Consider the following 7,616-nt stretch of genomic DNA (forward strand, 5'->3'; position numbering starts at 1 on the left):
AATTAAAACAAGCTTGGAAGCAGGAGTGGCATCCACGTCCATAGTAGTTTGCCTCTAGAAACCCTATAAACCTGAAGAAAGGAAGATATACAGTTGTCCAGGACTTTCTTAATAGGATCGCTATGAATCACCAACAACTCAACAGCACTTAACAACAACAGACCAAGCCACTCTTATCTGAACAGAACAAGGGACCAATGAATTATTTCATATTGGAGAAGTTGTGTGCTGGGGTATATCCTTTCTTCACACCTATTCAATCTGTATACTGAGCAAATAATTTGTGAAGTCAGACTCTATGAAGAAGAATGTAGGCTCAAGGTTGGAGTGAGGCTCATTAACAATCTGTGCTATACAGATGATACAACCTTGCTTGCTCAAAATGAGTGAGATCTGAAGCACTTGCTGCAAAAGACCGAAGACTATACCTTTCAATATGGATTGCATCTTAACTTCAAGAAAACAAATATCTTTACCATTGGGTCAGCGGGTATCATCATGATAGTTGAGGAAAGGATTGAAACAGTTTATGATTTCTCTTTACTTGGATCCACAATTAGTACCCTCCGTACCGGCAGTTAGAGGATAAGAAGATGTGTTGCTTTGGGAAAGTTCATTGTCAGTGACCTCTCTAAAAGCTGAAGAACAATGATGTCAGTTTGAACACTAAGGTGAAGACTATTATCTGCTCTCAGGGACCTCTCTAAAGTGCTGAAGAGTAATGTTGTCAGTACAAAAACTAAGATGCACCTTATCCAAGCTATAATCTTCTTAACTTTTTTTTTTCAATTTGCTATGCAGCTAAAAGTTGAACAATGAATAAGGATGGCAGAAGAACAATTGATGCTTTTGAATTGTGGCATTAATGAAGAGTGCTGACTATCCTATGGACGGACAGCTTTTCAACAAAGAAATATGTCTTGGAAAAGGTGCATCCCAGGTGCTCCTTGGAGGCATGCAGAGTGAAACTTCATCTCCCATACTTTTGACTTGTTGTTGCATGGTTCAAAATTGGGAAAGGCGTACACGAGGCATGTGTCCTATCTCTAATACCCTTTCAACCTGTATGTAGAACAGATTATCTGAGAGACTGGGCTCTATGAGGAGAAGTGTGGCATCAGGATTGGTGGAAGATCTATTAACAATCTGTGTTATGCAGATAATACAACCCTGCTTGCTGAAACTGAGGAACCTTAAATGCTTGCTGCAGAGGGTCAAGGACTGCAGCCTTCAGTATGGATTAAAGCTCAATGTCAAGAAGACAAAGATTCTCACCACTGGACCAATTGGCAGCATCAGGATGGATGGTGAAGAGATTGAGATTGTTAACAACTTTAGTCTGCTTGGCTCCACAGTCAACACTCTTGGCACCAGCAACCAGGAAATAAAAAAACGTATTGTGATGGAAAAGTCTGCTGTTAAGGACCTCTCCAGGGTACTGAAGAGTGATGGTGTCACTCTGGAGACTAAGGTGTGTCTGATACAGGCTATGGTCTTTGCAATCACTTGTTATGCATTGGAGAGTTGGACAATAACTAGGGAGAATAGAAGGCAAATTGATGGCTTTGAGCTGTGTTGCTAGAGAAGAGTATTGAATGTACCATGGACTGCCAAGAAAACAAACAGATTCACCCTGGAGAGGGTTAAATGAGGCTGCTCCTTGGAGGCAAGGATTCTGGGGCTTTGTCTGACATACTTTGGACATGTTGTAAGGAGGGACTGGTCCTTGGAGAAGGACATCACGCTTGAGAGGGTGGAGGGACGGCACAGTAGGCCAAGGCACTCTATGAGGTGGATTGATTCAGTGACTGGGGTAATTGGGATGGGTGTGCCAGAGGCAGTGCGATTGGAACAGGATAGAGCAGAGTTTAGGGCTGTTGTACATAGGGTTGCTATGAGTCGCAAGCAACTCGACAGCACATAACAACATAACAACAGTCTTTGGGGGAAAATACATTATACATAGAAAGGTAAAGGGTTAATAAAGGAGGACAGACCCTCAATCAGCTGAACTGTCACAGGGTCTATAACTGTGGGCGCAAGTATATTAGAAATGTTGAGAATAGCACAGGATTTGATAGGGTTCAGTTACATTGTTCAAAGGAATCTCTATGAGTTGTAAGCAACTCAAGAAATCTAATGGTTACCCACGGTGGACAGTGTTTGGTGGAGCTCCTTGATTAAAACAAGCTTGGAAACAGGAGTGACATCCACTTCCATGAACCCTATGAACCTGGAGAGATGATGAAAGTTATACAAATGTTCAAGTCTTTTGTTCATAGGGTCACTATAAGTCACCTACGACTCAATGGCACTTAATAACAACAACAATAATCATTAATGTTGTAGCTGTTGTTGAATGCCATCGAGTTGCGCACAATTCATAACACCATAGAAAAAAAGACCCGAAGTCTTTCTACTACTATCATCCTTTCTTAAAGTTCATACAGTTTCCAGAGGCATGTTTAGGAAGTAGATGCCACTCCTGATTCCAAATAATTATTAATAGTACATGCAAATAAAATCCTTCTGGAAAAATTATTTAGAGCTGGGTATCAACAGAGAGGCAGATATTCAAACTGGTTTCTGAAGAGTCTGGAATGAGAGATATGGTTGCTGATAACAGATCCATTTTAAGCAAAAGTATATAATACCAAAAAGATGTTTACAAGAAGTAATATAGTTCAAGCAGAACATTATAAAAAATTGAATCATTAAAAATCAAGAAAGGCATGTGTCAAGATTTTATCCTTAAACGATACTGATGGCACCATGAGTAAGAAATCATGCTGCCAACCCAAGGTAAGCAGTTCAAATCCACCAACTGCTCCAGTGGAGGAAGATGGGTCATGATTTCCTTCCTTTGTATTTACAGCCTTTGAAAACCTACTGAAGGGTCAGTTATGAGTCTTTCTGACTGTAGATCACATAAAAACAACAACAACATTCAATATGCAGGTGGAGCAGATAATAAACAAAAAACCTGGACTATACGAGGAAGAATGTGATATCAGGATTGGAGGTTCATGCTGATACAGATAAATGAAAAATGTTTGATGCACTTCTTGATGAGGCTCAAAGACTTCAGTATGGTTTATACCTCAGCATAAGGAAAGCAAAACTTCTTACATCTAGACTAATAAAATGATGGTAAACAATGAAACCATGGAAATTGTTAATTATTTCATTTTACTTGGATTAACCATCAAAACACATAGAAGCAAGAGTCAGCAAATCAATTGCTGTACTGTGTTAAGCAAATCTGTTTCTAAGAACCTGTGTAAAGTGATAAAGAGCAAGGAGGTTACAGTGAAAAGGTGTATCTGGGCCAAGCCATGGTATTTTTGGTTGTTCATATGCTTGTGAAACTAGACAACGAAAGAAGAAGGTCAAAGAAGAGTTAATACTTTTTAAATTGTGATATTGTTGAAGAATATTGCATATGCAAAAGACTGCCTAAAGAACACACAAACTATCTTGGAACAAATGAATCTAGAGGGAGAGAGAGGGAGAAGCAGAGAAAGAAGGAAAGGATGGACCATCTTCTATAAAGATTTGCAACCTCAGAAATCCAGTGAAGGGTCACAATGTTTTAACAGATTCAATGGCAATAAATATTAAAAAAGAAATACAGTCGAGTGGGAGGCCCTATTGAGTAGAGTTAGTTAGTATGGCTGTTTTTCTTCTTAGGACCTTGGAGCATTTAGTGTCTTCACAACTGTGTAAGACCGAAGGAAACAAGGTGCGGTGTTATCTTAAAAGTTGGATTTCTTAGCCATTACGTTAGTCCCCTTTGGTCTCCAGCTACCTTAACTGCAGACATATGTTCTTGTAAATCATCGACAGCTATGGGACTAGGATAAGAAAGAATACTTCCTAAACTGAGCAGTAAGACTTGAAGGAGAATGGAGTGATACTCTGGTAACAAGACCCTAATGATGGTGGTGGAGTGACTGGCATTGCTGTGGAGAAACTACGTAACCTGAGAGTCCTGAGATAAAGGCCACAGTTAAAGGTTTTGCTGTTCTTTCCCGATGATAGAAAGAAAAGCTGACTTCTGAACTCAAACTAGAGCTGGACTAATTGAAGAATTGTGCCTTGGGATAGCTGAGCTAAAACCTGCACTCACATTGGGTGATATTCACAATTTGTCTCCCCCACTCTCCAACTTTGTTCCCTATTAAACCACACTCTAACAAACTACCACAATCTGTGAGTCAACAATGAAACTCTTGCTGCTAGTGTGGTTTTATAGGCCTGAGGGTGGTGGGCCACAAGATCTGCTTTCTGATCAAGGGCAGGGAGAGGCTGTGCTATTCTCACTCCCTCTGGCCCTTTCCAAAAGATTCCAATGGCCCTGTGCTCCCATGGCCCATTTTTTGCTCTCTAGACACAGGGCTTGAGAGAAATGGTGGCCATTAATAAGACTAATAATATTTGTTGTTATTGTTGTTGTGCTGTACCGTCAAGTCAGAGCAGACCTGTAGCTGACCCTCTTGTGGGTTTTCAGAGGCTGTTAATCACATGAGAGGAGATGGTCCATCCTTCTCCAGTGAAGCAGCTTGTGGATTTGAATAGCATGTCTTCGGGATTGCAGCGCAGCTTCTTGCCACTAGGCCATCAAAGCTACTGAGTGTTAATATTAAACTAGGGTGTTGTGTTGTTTTTAAATATGACTATAATATTTAATATAATGTGAATTTGAATAACAATTTGGAAGCAAAATGTCAAATAATTTCAATAACCTGGGAGGTAGGAAGAGATAAATAATACAAGAAAACAGAATTTCAATTAAAATGTTCAAAATATAACTAAATATATCACAGTAAATACAAACATACTAAAAAAACTTCTGAAAAGTGAAAAACAACAGATTAACTAAAACTAAGTTGAAATATGTCCTACTTATAAGTCACACCTGCCAGAATATAGCAAAAGAAAATTTTTAAAAATAATAGAACAAAATGAAATAAAATCCCAGAGAATTCTTTGTGTGGGATAAAGGCAGTTCTTTTTTGATGGTAAGATAAAATCTTTAATAAAGATATTTAAACTTTTATTTGCTGAATAATTTTACATTTATGAAAAAATATTTTTGGATATCGAAAGCTCTTTCTCAGTTTTTGACAGTTTTATTTATAGACTAGAAATAAAGATAAAAGAACTTAAATTATAAGCTTGATAAAAACATTCAGCTTGAGATTAGAAAAGATAGCAAGGTTTACATAAGAAAGGCAAGAGAAGAAATTAATAAAGACAATAGCAGACATTATTAAAAAAAACACAACCACAGTAAACAGCAGAGTATGGTCAATAGCTTAACTCATATAATAGATGTCTTCCTAATGAAAAATTTCAACATTAAGCTCAACAAAGAAAAAAAAGAAAACAAAGATTCTCACCAATGGTTCTATTGGAAGCATCAGGATGGCTGGTGAAGAGATTGAAATAGTGAACAGTTTTAATTTGCTTGGCCCCACAGTCAACACTCTAGGTACCAGCAGCCCGGAAATCAAGACACGAATTGCATTGGGAAAGTCAGGGACCTCTCCAGAGTACTGAAGAGCATGATGTCAGGCTGGAGACTAAGGTGAACCTGGTCCAGGCTATAGTCTTCGCAATTGCATACTATGAGTAGGAGAGCTTAACAGTGACTAGGGGTGATAGAGAATTGATGCCTTTGAGCTGTGGTGCTGGAGAAGAGTATTTAATATATCATGAACTGCTAGGAGAACAAACAGGTTTGTCCTGGAGAGGGTGAAGACAGGCTGCTCCTTGGAGGCAAGGATTCTGAAGTTTCAACTGACATACTTTGAGCATGTTTCCTGGAGAGACCAGTCTTTGGAGAGAGACATCATGTTTAAGAGAGTAGAGGGACAGTGCCGGAGAGGAAGACCTAAATGAGATGGATTGATTCAGTGATTGGAGTAGTGGGAGTAGGTGTGTTGGAGATTATGAAGTTGGCACAGGATAGAGCTGGGTTTAAGACTCTTGTACATAGGGTCACAATGAGTCACAAGTGACTCAACGTCACATAACAACAACAATCAAAAATTATTAAGAAAAGGAAAAGAGTTTTTCTCCTCTTTTCCTTTAATTTTGACTATGACTAGATGAAGGAAGGAGATTCAATAGTTACAGAAAAAATGCCATAAATTACCTTGTTAAAATATTTGGAAAATATTGATATTTTGAAAATTATAAATAATCTACACTAATTCACCACTAACTTTGGTGTTTTAATCTATACAGTTGTGCTGCTAACTTAAAAGCTGCAGTTCTCTGACAGTTCAATTCTATAAGCTAGTTCATGGGAGAAAGATGGGCAGTCTTCTGTGCTATCACAGCTCTGGAAATTGAATGGTCAGTTAGGAGTTGGAACTGACTAGACAACAATGTGAGGGAGAGGAATTAAAGGGAAAAGTTTCAAAAGACACAATAGATAAACACCGATGAGGTGTTTTTAACATCATTCACAATCTCCCTCCAAAAATGACCAAGGAATTATTAGTCTATGACAATCGTTAGAAAAGTTTAAATACTAAACTTTAAATATTAAACCTTGAGGCTTGGGCAAGTCCCATTTATTTTAATAGTTTTAAACTTTAGAAGAAAGATGAAATGCTTTTCCAGTTTTTTGTGTAGTTAACATAATCAGATGGCAAACTCTATTATAAAAAGACAAGAAAAAATTTAAAGTGTTTTTTTTAGTTACAAAATTTCTATGTAAGATAGTATGGGGGAGCTCTGGTGGCCTAGTGGCAAGGAGCTGCAACTACAATCCCAGAGGCGCACGGTTCGAATCCACCAGATGCTCTGCCGGGGAAGGAGGGACAATCTCCTCCTGTACCAGTCAGATCTGATTTGACGGTACACGTACACAAAAATAATAAAATTTAAAAAAAGTATCTTTAAAAACAAAAAGATAGTATGAAAGTCTACATTAGGTTAGTTCAGGTTCAATATGAAATTTCATTATAAGAATAATTAAGACTATTATTATATCTGCAACAAAATATACTAGATAACCATATTGGGGGGTAGGAGAGATGGTAAATAAAGACCAAAAAAAATTCTAAAAATGTTTTTTAAAAAATCCCAAAGAACTATTGCCATCCTCATGTTTATTGTGTGCCTCATGGCGGCCTACAGTGTGTCAAAGCAGCACTGCAATCCATAGGGTTTTCAATCCATGACTTTCCTGAAGAAGAATGAGGGACCTTTGTTTCTTGACTTCTCTGCACAGGTTGAAAACATCAGTTTTTTAGTTAGCAGTCAAATGCTTAACTGTGCCAACCAGGTACACAGAAACTGTCGATGCCGATCTTAAAAAAGTACATTTAAAAAAAGTATTACAACAAATGATGACAGAAAATATATTGGTGGGGAGGGATAATGTTAAGATAACAGAATCTCATTCTGGAAGAAATATACAATCAAACAGAAACATAGTAAAGAAAACAAATACAGATTTGATAAAATATGACATTTAAGTCACAAAGAAGCATATTAGTAACTGAGGAAATCAATGACTTATTCATTGCAAATACATTTTATAAGAGACACAAACGCAGGTTATACACATGGACTTCACCTGATGGTATGCATAGGAATCA

The sequence above is a fragment of the Elephantulus edwardii genome, unplaced genomic scaffold (assembly GCF_000299155.1).
Source record: "Elephantulus edwardii isolate Elephantulus edwardi_28Jun2011 unplaced genomic scaffold, EleEdw1.0 scaffold00025, whole genome shotgun sequence".
NCBI lineage: Eukaryota > Metazoa > Chordata > Mammalia > Macroscelidea > Macroscelididae > Elephantulus > Elephantulus edwardii.